We start from the raw sequence: 14,616 nt of genomic DNA on the forward strand, positions 1-14,616 counted from the left end.
ATTTAACAATCTGAGCTCCCGGGCTTAACTCCACCTCCTCATGACCTTATTCAGACATCAGAAGCACCTTCTGTCCAAACACCCTCGGTGCCCGGCATACTGAAACCATTCCTACCTCCCTCATACTCCTCTTTTCATCCACCTTTACTTCATTCACATAGCACAGCCGAGCCGCCTTTTGATCACCCCAAACAACCCCCACTTCTTTTCCACTTGGGAACTTCAACTTCTGATGATAGATGGAAGCCACAGCTCGAAAATCGCTCAGGGATGGACGTCCCATGATTCCATTGAAAGAGGATGGTGCATCCATGTTAGAACCTAATGGGGGGGGGATTTAGGTTCTATTGGCAACTTTAGCAATTTAAAGCGATTATGCAAATACGCAAGCGGAAGACTTAAAGCAATCAAAAATAAATGCGGTAAATAAATGCGTAAAAGAAATAAAGCGATAAATGAGATAGGATATGTTTATGGAAGTTCGACGATAAATCGTCTACGTCTCCCCTTCTTGGTTAAGATCGATTAACCAAGGATTCACTAGCACTTCAACTTCTTGGCCTTGATGGCTCCAAGGATAGCCGTAAAACTTGACACGATCACCGCGCCGATACAACTCGATACTCTTGGCCTTAAGGGCTCCAAGGATAGCCTCAACACAAACACTTGGCTTCACACTCAAGTGCTTACAACGATAGCACAACACACTTGGCTTCACAGTGAAGTGTTTACAACAATAGCACAACCAACTCACAAACTATTTTTACAAACACTCTCAAATATATCACACAAATACTTTGATAGTGAGAAATTGCTTGCAAAGAAGATAAGAGATGAGTTGGGATGTCTCCAAATGAACTTGGATGGCCTCTATTTATATTTGGCAAAGATTTGAATCTGATTTGAGTGCTTGGAGCATGTGTTAAGAAGTCAAGGAGTGACAAAAAGTGTTCGGCACCGCTGCCTACTTTTTCCCAGCATTGAGCGGATTTTGTGGAAAAATCATATCTTCCAATCTAACCGTTGGATTGATCTGAAATTTGAACTAAAGATTTAAAACATCTGGATCTTCATTCTAAATGGTAAAGGTTTGATTTTAACCGTCAAACATTTCCAGTAATTTTCGGAAGTCTCTTCATCAAGTTTTCAAACTTGTTCTATGCAACAAATTTGAGAAATTCATATCTTCATATCCATCCGTTGGATTGATCTGAAATTCGGACAGAGGTTGTAAAACATCCTATAGTTGAATCTGATTGGTGGAGATTTGATTTGGATGTATCAAACAATCCCAGTTAATTTCTAAAGTTGAATCTTCATCATTTGCTTCATGTTCTGCAGAAAAAGGTACTGTGCAACCATTGTGGAAAAATCATAACTTCATATCTAGCCGTTGGATTGATATGAAATTTTGATATAAGTTTTTAAACATCCTGTTATGGATTTTGATTTGTGGAGATTTGATTTGGATGTCTCAAGCACGTTCAGTAATTTTCAGAAGTTGATTCTTCATCTTTCACTTCAAGTTCTGCAGAAATAGGTACTGCACAACTTTTGTGGAAAAATCATTACTTCATATCTAGCCGTTGGATTGCTCTCAAATTTGGACAGCACATGTAAAACTTCCTCATCACGATTATGACTAGTGAAGATCGGATTTCAATGCCTAGAAAATTCCCAGTAAATTTGGAAGTTGCTGCTCCATACTTTGGCTTCTTCTTGTCTTTTTCTTTATATCTCTTAACAATGTTTCATCCATTCAATGAGCAATACAAGACTTTATAAATACATGTATAGCTTCAAAATATCTTCCAAGAATTTAATCATCAATAAATCAAATCTGTAAAATCTCACTTTAAATGGTTAGTAACAATTAACCGAGTTTTGTAACCATCAAAACATAATATTATGAGACTTTTTAATGCATTAAAAGCATTAATCTCATAACACGAGATTTGTATGCGTTTAAGGCGTAACAATCTTCCCTTTTTTGATGATCACAAAACTTGGTTAAATAGGAGAAATAAATGTACAATATTAAATAAATAATTTAAATTTTCACAATATAATTGCATGAATAAAACTCTCCCTAAATTAAACAATTATCTAAGAAGAGAATTAAAAATTTATTTATCAAATAACCAATTTTATTCTCCATACATTTAACCGAACTAACTCTCCCCCTTAGTTAAAGTATTTAACCAAACTAATTCTCTCCCTTTTTGTGATAATCAAAAAGACTGGAAAATTAAATGAAAACATGATAATTGAATATAATTTCTAAAATGCAACACATAAATTTCACATAAAATGTGAGCTTTATAACTTTGAATAAATACAATTAATTTGTATTATCCAAAATTAAGTTCCTCGAATTTTATATTAAGCTCCCCCTTAATATGACATTAAATTTATTTATGTCCACAAGTGATTACAACTCAATCATGCCAAGTTCACCACGCAAACGAATAAAAGTATTTTCATCTAGTGGTTTTGTAAAAATATCAGCAATTTGATTTAACGTGTCAACATATTGAAGTTCAACTTCATTTCGTTCGATGTGGTCACGAATAAAATGATGACGAATGTCAATATGTTTGGTGCGCGAATGTTGAATCGGATTCTTTTTAAGACATATGGCGCTAGTGTTATCACAAAAAATAGGGATTTTTGAAAAAGAGATGCCATAGTCGAGCAATTGATGCTTCATCCAAAGAATTTGCGCACAACAACTACCAGCAGCCATATATTCGGCTTCGGTTGTTGATAACGCAACACAATTTTTCTTTTTCGAAAACCAAGAAACTACACAGTTTCCTAAAAAGAAACAAGTTCCACTAGTGCTTTTTCTGTCCACCTTATATCCACCAAAGTCGGCATCACAGTAAGCTTTTAAATCAAAGAAAGAATTTTTCGAATAACACAAGCCGAGATTTGGAGTATTTGAAAGATATTTAAAAATGCATTTTAAGGCGAACAAATGTGATTCCTTTGGACATGATTGAAATCGTGCACACAAGCAAACACTAAACATAATGTCCGGTCTACTAGCAGTAGCATAAAGTAAGGAGCCAATCATACTACGAAAGGAAGATTGATCTACAGTTTTACCATTTTCATCATTGTCGAGTCTGATTGCTGTGCTCATCGATGTGGATGATGATTTTGTGTTCTCCATCCCAAACTTCTTTAGAATCTCCTTGATGTATTTGCTTTGGTTCACAAAGAACCCATATTTGCACTGTTTGATTTTCAATCCGAGGAAATAGTTAAGTTCCCCCATCATGCTCATCTCAAAGTATTCCAACATAAGCTTGGAGAAATCTTGACAAAGAGATTCGTTAGTAGAACCAAATATTATATCATCAACATAAATTTGCACAATCAAAAGATCATTTTTGACATTCTTGGTGAATAATGTAATGTCGATCTTTCCTCTTGAAAAACCATTTGAAAGCAAGAAAGTAGACAGTTTATCATATCAAGCTCTAGGAGCTTGTTTCAATCCATACAAAGCTTTGTTTAATCTATACACATGATCAGGCAGTAAAGCATCAACAAAGCCATCAGGTTGTTCAATATAAACTTCTTCTTTCAATTCACCATTCAGGAAAGCACTCTTAACATCCATTTGAAATAACTTAAAATTTCTAGAGCAAGCAAAAGCAAGTAGCATGCGAATGGATTCTAGTCTAGCAACAGGCGCATAAGTTTCATCATAATCTATGCCTTCTTCTTGACTATATCATTTTGCTACAAGTCTAGCTTTATTTCTAGTGATAGTACCATGCTCATCAATTTTATTCCTATAAACCCATTTATTGCCAATAATAGATATATCATGCGGCCTAGGAACAAGATTCCAAACATCATTACGTTTAAACTCATTCAATTCATCTTGCATAGCAATAATCCAAGAATCATCTAATAAAGCATCATCAATGCACTTAGGTTCAACATGTGAAACAAAAGCAAGATGATTGAAAATATTATTAAGAAAAGAACGAGTGGTTACTCCCTTCGAAGGACTTCCAATGATAAGATCTATATGATGATCTTTGTGAAGCGTCCAATCCTTTGGAAGTGGTGTTTCCTCAACAGAAACATCTAAATCATTTAGACTTGATGAAGCCATCTCTTCTTCGAGTAATTCTACATCATCATTGTTAGTGCGAGAGACTATTGACATAGATTCATCAAATACAACATGCATAGATTCTTCAACAAGTAAAGTACGTTTATTAAAAACTCTAAAAGCCTTACTTGTTGTGGAATACCCAAGAAAAATACCTTTGTCGGATTTGGCATCAAATTTGCCAAGGTTGTCCTTACCGTTATTATGAATATAGCATTTGGAACCGAAAGCTCAAAAGTATGAAATGTTAGGCTTTCTCCCTCTCCATAATTCATATGGAGTTTTCTTGAGAATTGACCTTATTGATACACGATTGATAATGTAGCAGGCAGTGTTCATTGCTTCAGCCCAAAAATATTTTGGTAGAGAATGCTCACATATCATGGTCCTTGCAATCTCCACAAGTGTCCTATTTTTCTATCAACGACCCCGTTTTGTTGAGGAGTCCTAGGACAAGAAAAATTGTGACCGATGCCTTTCTCTTCACAAAAGTTTGAAAAAATCTCATTTTGAAATTCAGTTCCGTGGTCACTACGGATCTGTTTTATAGAAAGATTTTTCTCATTCTCAACTCGTTTGACAAAAGTTTTAAAATAATAAAAGACATCATTTTTGTGGGCTAAAAACAATGTCGTGTAACGTGAGAAATCATCCACAATGACAAATGCATAGAGCTTCCCTCCTAGGCTAGCGTTCCTCGAGGGACCACATAGATCTAGGTGAAGAAGTTCAAGGGGCATAGAAATAGATACAAAATTTTTGCTTTTAAAAGATTCTCCTGTATGTTTGCCAAGTTGACATGCATCACAAACAGAATCTAATTTTAAATTGAGTTTTGGCATACCAACAACTAAATCAAGTTTAAAAAGTTTTTCTATGGTACTATGACCAACATGACCTAGTCGTCTATGCCAAAGAATGTTATCATCAACATTCAAGGATACAAGACTTTTAATATTTGATAAAGATAAATTGTTTAAAGAAACCTTGTATACATTTTCATTTCTATATCCTTTGAAATTTATGGATTTGTCAGTTGTGCGTGATAGTGCAGTGTTGGGGAGTGAATTTGAATTCATAACCTCTATCGCACAATTGACTTATGCTTAGTAAGTTATGCTTAAGCCCTTTCACTAGGAGTACATCATCAATCAAGCAGGATTCAGATATACCTATTGAGCCGATTCCTTCAATTACTCCTTTGCTGTTGTCTCCAAAGGTGACAGTTCCCTTCTCCTTTGGTTTGATGGATTGGAGTAGATCTTTGTTCCCATTCATATGTCTAGAACATCCACTGTCTAGATACCATATGCTAGGAAGAACAGCTTTCCTATTTCCCTGCAAGAATTGATTTTGGTACCCTTTAGTTCTTTTGGGTCCACAGTGTTAGAAAAAAAGAGATACAAAATAGACTTCTAAGAGTTCAGTTTCTCATAGCAACATCATCGCCACTTTCTAAGAGTGCTCCTAGTAGTAGGTAGGGCTATGGCCTCTTTAAAAACCTATTTCCTTGGACAGAGCAGCGTTCATCAGGAAGACCAGTCGCAAGTCAAGGCAGTTTAAACCGGTCTATGATGAACTCCCTTAGATCATGATCTCATAATGCCAACTAATGAGTTGTTAAGTACTCTTAGGCCTCCATTTCATATAGCTCTTTTGATCATATTGAAATTTTAAAGATCTACATTTATTTCTAACATGACCAATTTTACAACAATAAGAGCATGTTGGGGGTGATCTCATTTTTGCCTTACCAATTAGGCTAGTAAAGTCAATTGATTTCTTACCATACCCTAGTCCACCCTTATCAAAACTAAATTTCTGCATGCTAAGTAAATTATTCAAATTATTATTACTAACATTGAACTTATCAAAAGATTTTTCTAAGTGAGCTATGTCATCCTTTAATCTTAGGTTTTCATGCTCTTTAGTCTCTAATTCATGTTTGAGCTTTCTATTTTCTTTTCTAAGAGATTTAGCCATATCAAACATGTTTTTATATGCATGTAGTAGTTCGTCATAGGAAGGTACCTCGTCATCGTCGTCGGAGACGATGTCATCACTTTTAGCCATGAGGCAGATGTTTGCTTCCTCCTCGTCATCGTCATTATCACTCCAAGTGGATATGAGTGCTTTGTTCTTTCCCTTGTCAACTTTCTTCTTGAGAGGACACTCATTTTCATAGTGGCCTTGTTGTTGACAGTTGTAGCAGGTAACTTCTTTGTCCGTCTTCTTTTTGAAGTTGTTTCCTCGCATAAATCTTTTGAATTTTATTGCAAAGAGTGCCATATCATCATCTTCATCTTATTTGGATTGGTTAGATAGAGCAATCTTCTTTGCCTTGATATCTTCTTTCTTTATTTCGTTCCTTGTTGAAAGTTCCAACTCATGGGTATTTAGAGTCCCATGAAGTTGATCAAGGTCATAGGAAGCGGTGTCGCCTATAGCCGTCCTCTTGGCATCCCACTCCTTGGGTAAGGCACGTAGAGCTCTCCTCCACACTTGTTTGGTTGGATATTGTTCCCCGAGTTGGGCTAGCTCATTGATAATTTGAGTAAGCCTTCGGAACATAGTATCTACATCTTCATTTGATTCCATCTCGAATGTTTCATATTTGAGTTGGAGTAGATCGATCTTCGTTTCTTTGACTTGATTAGTGCCTTCATGGCATATCTCCAACTTGTCCCATATTTCTTTAGCGGATGGGCACATTGAGATCCGGTTGTACTCATTCATATCTAAGGAACAATGAAGAATATTCATGGCTTTAGCATTTTGAGATATATGTTTCATATCCTCCTTAGAAAAGCCGTCCATTCCCTTAGGAATTTTGACACCCTCAACCTCTTTAGTAGGTATGTAGGGACCTTTCACAGTAACCTTCCAAAGGTCATAGTCTATGGATTGGATATATATGGACATACGATTTTTCCAATATCCATAGTTTATGCCATTGAAAAGAGGAGGACGATTTGTTGATTGCCCTTGAGCATAGTCGCTCGCTAGATTTGCCATAAGAACCTTTTTGAAAATATTTTGAAAAAGGTGGCTCTGATACCACTTGTTAGAACCAAATGGGGGGGGGGGATTTAGGTTCTATTGGCAACTTTAGCAATTTAAAGCGATTATGCAAATACGCAAGCAGAAGACTTAAAGCAATCAAAAATAAATGCGGTAAATAAATGCGTAAAAGAAATAAAGCGATAAATGAGATAAGATATGTTTATGGAAGTTCGACGATAAATCGTCTACGTCTCCCCTTCTTGGTTAAGATTGATTAACCAAGGATTCACTAGCACTTCAACTTCTTGGCCTTGATGGCTCCAAGGATAGCCGTAAAACTTGACACGATCACCGCGCCGATACAACTCAATACTCTTGGCCTTAAGGGCTCCAAGGATAGCCTCAACACAAACACTTGGCTTCACACTCAAGTGCTTACAACGATAGCACAACACACTTGGCTTCACACTCAAGTGTTTACAACAATAGCACAACCAACTCACAAACTATTTTTACACACTCTCAAATATATCACACAAACACTTTGATAGTGAGAAATTGCTTGCAAAGGAGAGAAGAGATGAGTTGGGATGTCTCCAAATGAACTTGGATGGCCTCTATTTATAGTTGGCAAAGATTTGAATCTGATTTGAGTGCTTGGAGCATGTGTTAAGAAGTCAAGGAGTGACAAAAAGTGTTCGGCGCTGCTGCCTATTTTTTCCCAACACTGAGCGGATTTTGTGGAAAAATCATATCTTCCAATCTAACCGTTGGATTGATCTGAAATTTGAACTGAAGCTTTAAAACATCTGGATCTTCATTCTGAACGGTGAAGATTTGATTTTAACAGATAAACATTTCCAGTAATTTTCGAAAGTCACTTCATCAAGTTTTCAAACTTGTTCTATGCAACAAATTTGAAAAATTCATATCTCCATATCCATCTGTTGGATTGATTTGAATTTTGTAAAGAGGTTGTAAAACATCCTATATTTGAATCTGATTGGTGGAGATTTGATTTAGATGTCTCAAAAAATCCCAGTTAATTTCTGAAGTTGAATCTTCATCATTTGCTTCATGTTCTGCAGAAAAAGGTACTGTGCAACCTTTGTGGAAAAATCATAACTTCATATCTAGCCGTTGGATTGATATGAAATTTTGATATAAGTTTTTAAACATCCTGTTATGGATTTTGATTGGTGGAAATTTGATTTGGATGTCTCAAGCACGTTCAGTAATTTTCAGAAGTTGATTCTTCATCCTTCACTTCAAGTTCTGCAGAAATAGGTACTGCACAACTTTTGTGGAAAAATCATAACTTCATATCTAGCCGTTGGATTGCTCTCAAATTTGGACAGCACATGTAAAACTTCCTCATCACGATTATGACTAGTGAAGATCGGATTTCAATGCCTAAAAAATTCCCAGTAAATTTGGAAGTTGCTGCTCCATACTTTGGCTTCTTCTTGTCTTTTTCTTTATATCTCTTAACAATGTTTCATCCATTCAATGAGCAATACAAGACTTTATAAATACATGTATAGCTTCAAAATAGCTTCCAAGAATTTAATCATCAATAAATCTAATCTGTAAAATCTCACTTTAAATGGTTAGTAACAATTAACCGAGTTTTGTAACCATCAAAACATAATATTATGAGACTTGTTAATGCATTAAAAACATTAATCTCATAACACGAGATTTGTATGCGTTTAAGGCGTAACAATCCACCACCATAAAGCAAACCATCTTTGTTACTCTCTTCTCTCCACTTCCCAGAGATAATGGGAGCACTATTTGTCCCAAGGGTTGTAAAGCATGAACCGTGAACCCATACAACGCCGTGGTGATCGGGTCCAACTCAAATCCTTCCAATTTCATTTGGTCAAGGGTTTCTTTGAAAATAATGTTCACTGAGCTCCCAGTGTCCACAAAAGGCGAGCCACATCATAATTAGCTATGGTCAAGGTAACCAATAAAGGATCATTATGAGGTACCACCACATCTTTTAGATCTTCCCCTCCAAAACTGATGTTCAGATCAGCAGGACAACTGAGCTAAGAATTCACCTCAAAATTTTCCAACCTGCACCTGTGAGCTTTGCGAGCCCTTCCTGAATCTCCATCCGTAGTTTCTCCTGAGATCATATGGATCATACCCTTATGAGGGTGATTTTCAATTTGTTCCACCCTCTCTCCCTGACCATTTGGAGGGGCTCTTCCTTGGTGATCAGCTTGATTTCCCCGGACCTCATTCCTCTGATTCCTCCACTGCGGAGCTCGGCCTTGGCGAGGAGGATTTTCTCTTCGATTCAGCTCAACTCTGACTCGAGGATATTCATACATAATCCTCTGAACCTCCTCACCTAGCCTCTGGCAATCATTGGTGATATGCCCAATGTCATCCTATTATAAATAAAAGTAATTAAATTATGGGTTAATTATCAATCACTCCTTAAACCAATTTACAACTTATTTATAAATCCCTACACAAATAAAACATACTTTCCACTCTCTGGAGAGAGAAATTTTTGTTTAAAAATACCCATTATACCCTTAATTATTAAAATTCTAATAAAAAAAGTGTGAAAGAATGGAAAGTAAGAACAAGACTAATCCAAATATCATTTATATAAAAATTTAAATTAAAATAAAAGAACATAAATCATATCATATACATGCTTATGTTGGTACAAGAGCAAGTGTGTGTTTAGCGAGTAAACATATACTTCCAAATCATTATTGGAAGAAATATGATAAAAGTTTAAAAGTTCGAATAGGAGATAGATCAGTTATTATGCTAGACACAATAGCAGAAAAATTAAAAATTGAAATTAAAGAAACAAAATTTATAATACCATTTATATATCAAGTAAAATCTGGAATGGATATCATAATAGGAAATAACTTTATAAGACAATATCTTCCTTTTACACAATTTGAAGATCACATAACTTTAAACAAATGATCATTAATGATTCACATTCCCAAAATACGAACAGCATTTCGTGTAGGAAATGAATGATTTACAAAGAATTTCCATAAGCGAAATACAAACCCAATAGAATTTAAAATAGAGAATATTTTAATAACTAATCTTGAAAAAGAAATCATGAACAAATTTCATGATATTTGTTCTGAAAACCCTCAGGATAAAATTAAGAAAAGAAAACAGTTTACTGCTTCAATAAAACTTAAGGACCCTAACCTCACAATCCATGAAGCACAAAGAAGATGCAACATGGATGATGTGAAAATATTTGAAAAAGAAATTCAAGAACTACTTAAATTCAAAATAATTATTCCAAGCAAGAGTCAACACTCTTCACCGGCCTTTTATGTCAGTAAAAAGGATACTGATAAAAAAAGAAGGGTAATTGATTATAGAAAAATGAATAATGCAACAATTATGGATGGATATTATATCCCGAATAAAAATGATTTATTATCTTACATAGGGGGAATGAAATATTTCTCCAGCCTAGATTGTAAATCAGGGTTCTGGCAAATTCAGCTAGATTATCAAACACAATTACTTACAGCATTTAGTTGTCCAAAAGGGCAATACCAATGGACAGTATTACATTTCGGACTCAAACAAGCACCTGATATCTTCCAAAGATACATGGATGAATCATTCAAACCATATGTAGATTATTGTTGTGTCTACATAGATGATATATTAATTTATTCAAAAACATTAGATCAACATTATAAAGACCTTATGATAGTATTAGATATTTTTCATAGAGATGGAATTATACTTTCAGAAAAGAAAGCACAATTGTTTAAAACAAAAATAAATTATCTAGAATTACAAATTGAAGATGGTAAACATTGTTTACAACAACATATACTTAAGAAAATTCATGATTTTCCTAGTGAAATCAAAGATAAAGATCAACTAAGAAGATTTCTAGGATTATTAACATATTCTGGAAATTACATTAAGAAGCTCGCAGAGATTAGAAAACCTTTACAGGTAAAACTTAAACAAGACTATAAATGGAATTGGTCAAAAGAAGACACTAATTATATAGATACAATGAAGTTGCAAGATTCTTCTCCAATGGATTATTAAGTGGATTGGAAGTCAGTCCAAACAACCAAGAAATAGAACTATTTCCCTACCAATTGAGAAATAGTATTATTCAATTCAAGAAAGCAGTCTTCAAAGACGATCTAGTATTAGCATTGAGTATTCATTCAACCCTTCCAGATTGGGATAATGACAAATTCTACCAACCAATGGTATACATCCAATGTCGAAGAAATAAAGAAAAATTCTTATTCGAAGGATCAAACGAAGAGAAATCAATCACGGATATCTCAACACTTCCAGAGATAAGAATAAAGACATTAATTGACATGATCTCAAAAACTGGAAAGATTGATGAAAACTCAAAAGTTAAAATAAATTTTGCATCCAGTAAAATTTTATTAACCACTGTGTTGGAACATGCGTTCTTTGATCACACGGATGTGACATCCGGAGCAGCGGAAGTTTAAAAAATTTTATTTTTCGATATGGAACGATTCCATATCGTGGGTATCAAATCCTAATGATTAAAATCTTACAAGTAAAAATATAAATTCACAATTAAATATTTTTACCTCTTCAAGCTAAGGATTGATTATGGACTCCAACAGAATTTAATCTGCTCTTGTTGTAAATCCCGGGAACCGATTACTTGCTCGATCAATCTCCGAAATTAGGTCCACGAATAGAAAACAGAAACCCTCTGATTGATTGCACTAGAAATCAACCAGATGTTTATCGTAGAGAATAAGCAGATTTGATCTGTCAATTCAGAAAGTGACTTTTCAGAAAAATCACAGACCAAATTTTCTCAAAAGGGAGTAGAGGATTTTTGAAAAAAAACCCCTTGAAAATATTTGTGTGTAATTAGAAAATTGCAAGAATGGAATGCCCCTAATTTTCGAACAATACACCTATATTTATAGATAATTTTTAGATTAGATTAAGTTATAATTATATTAGGACTCTAACTCCTTAGGGCCCATAATCCATAACTTAAGCCCAACAAGCCAAGCCTGTCATTATAGAAATTAATATAAAATTCATCATGACTCCGATTGATAAACTGATTTCACCAATGTGCACAGAAACCATTTCTGCATCTTTTAAAGTCAAGAAAATTTTTCTGAATCCGAATTCAGTGATTTCCAAAAATGCCCATCCATATGTCATTTTAGGAAATTCCACTCCCTTTAGTTAAGAAGTCCAACTTCTCTTTCATTAAATTTAACTCTTTAAATTTAACTATCTCAACGGGGTTTACTAATCCATTACTTATGTGACCCTCAATGGTTCAGGGATACAGCTAGCCGTGGGCTCACAACTCCTTGTGACTCGAAACAACGATTTCCGACTTTCCCAACGAATCATGGTAAGAGAGTCTAGCAACATCGCCCCATGATTCCCTAGGTATCACTGATAGTGCCTGAAAGAACCAGTAGGTTTTGGTTAGCGTACAGTATGGTCCCTTCATCCATATATCCCGATCGAATCAACAACCATTGGTACATCGAGAGTCGTTCGAGATTCGATAACTATGCAATGCATCTTGAAGATCAAATAGTGACATCGCATGTGCTACTAGGAAACCATTTCTTAAAGCACATCATGTACTCTGGCCAGAGATTTGTCACACTAATATCTCCTCAGATCGCATAGGATATCCACACTCGCAAGTATGTGGTGAATCCTTGACAACAAAGCATCGACTCCTATATGTGTCGTAACTGTACCCAATCTCGACACCTGATGACCCCAATAGAGTCGGTAAATGAGTCAAAGTACAGCACTAGCATATAGAGTCTCAATGATGTTTCAAGTAGTAAGGACTAATGGTGTACAACCAAAACCGCGGACTTATCCACTCAAATAATAATAACCACTTGGAAAGTCCTAATAGGGTAGTTCGATCATTCATCATATGAATATCTATTTGCATGCTTTGAACATCTCCATGTCCATTACCAATGAAACATGGTACTTGGCATCACAAATGCTAGTCTCAATCTCGAGCGATCCTTATCCTTATTAGCGGACGGCTCAATTGACTAAGAACTGTTTAGAATATACAGTGACTATAAGATGTGTTTCATAATAGTGATCTCTCTTTATTAACTATCTCATCTTACTTACACTATAGTATATTCAAGGTCTTTATCAAAACAACAATAGTATATCACAATATAACAATATGAAGAAAGACAAAGAAAATGCCATTAATGAATGTAAATTATATTAAACAAAGATTGTTTATACATAGAGTTATAAAAACCCTTAGCCATAAGTTGGCTAACCGGGCACCCACTCTTTCAATCTCCCACTTGCCCTAAAGCCAACTAGTCATACTACGTAATCCCATTTCTTCGCGATGTTTGTCAAACAATGGTCCTGGCAAGGGCTTAATAAGTGGATCAACGATATTGTCTGTAGAGGCCACTCTCTCGACATTGATGTCTCCTTTTTCCACAATCTCCCGGATGATGTGGTATTTTCTCAGTACGTGTTTGGATCTTTGATGAGACCTTGGTTCCTTTGCCTGAGCAATGGCACCAGTGTTGTCGCAGTACACCGAAACTGGACCAACAGCTTCAGAAATTACGCCCAACTCTTGGACAAAATTCATCATCCAAACGGCCTCTTTAGCAGCAGCTGATGCTGCAATGTATTCTGCCTCAGTGGTGGAATCCGCTGTGGTGTCCTGCTTGGAACTCTTCCAAGAGAAAGCACCGCCATTGAGCATGAATACAAATCCAGAGGTTGACTTCGAGTCATCCACGTCGCTTTGGAAGCTAGAGTCGGTATAGCCTTCCAATTTCAATTCTCTTCCTCCATAAACCATGAATATATTCTTAGTCATTCTCAAGTACTTAAGAATATCCTTCACGGCTTTCCAATGCATTTGACCGGGGTTGGCCTGATATCTGCTCATGACACTCAGAGCAAAGGCTACATCCGGTCTGGTAGATATCATCCCATACATAATACTACCTATGGCTGACGCATATGGTATGTGTGTCATTTTCTCTATCTCTTTGTCAGTCTTGGGACACATAGACTTGGATAGAGGAACTTCATGACACATAGGTAGATGTCCTCTCTTGGACTCATCAATAGTAAACCATTTCAATATGGTGTTGATGTAGGTTGCTTGAGTGAGTCCTATCATTCTCTTAGATCTATCTCTATAGATCTGTATCCCTAGAATATAGGAGGCCTCACCCAAATCCTTCATCGAGAATCTACCTGATAACCATATCTTTGTTGACTGCAACATCCCTATGTCATTCCCAATGAGTAGGATGTCATCAACATAAAGCACTAAGAACATCACCGCATCCTTAACTACTTTATTTTACACGCACGGTTCCTCCGGGTTTTTGATGAAACCAAAGTCCTTTATTGTTTCATTAAATTTCTGGTTCCAACTTCTTGATGCTTGT

This window comes from Henckelia pumila, chromosome 3, assembly GCF_033568475.1.
Source record: "Henckelia pumila isolate YLH828 chromosome 3, ASM3356847v2, whole genome shotgun sequence".
In the NCBI taxonomy this organism is placed as follows: domain Eukaryota; kingdom Viridiplantae; phylum Streptophyta; class Magnoliopsida; order Lamiales; family Gesneriaceae; genus Henckelia; species Henckelia pumila.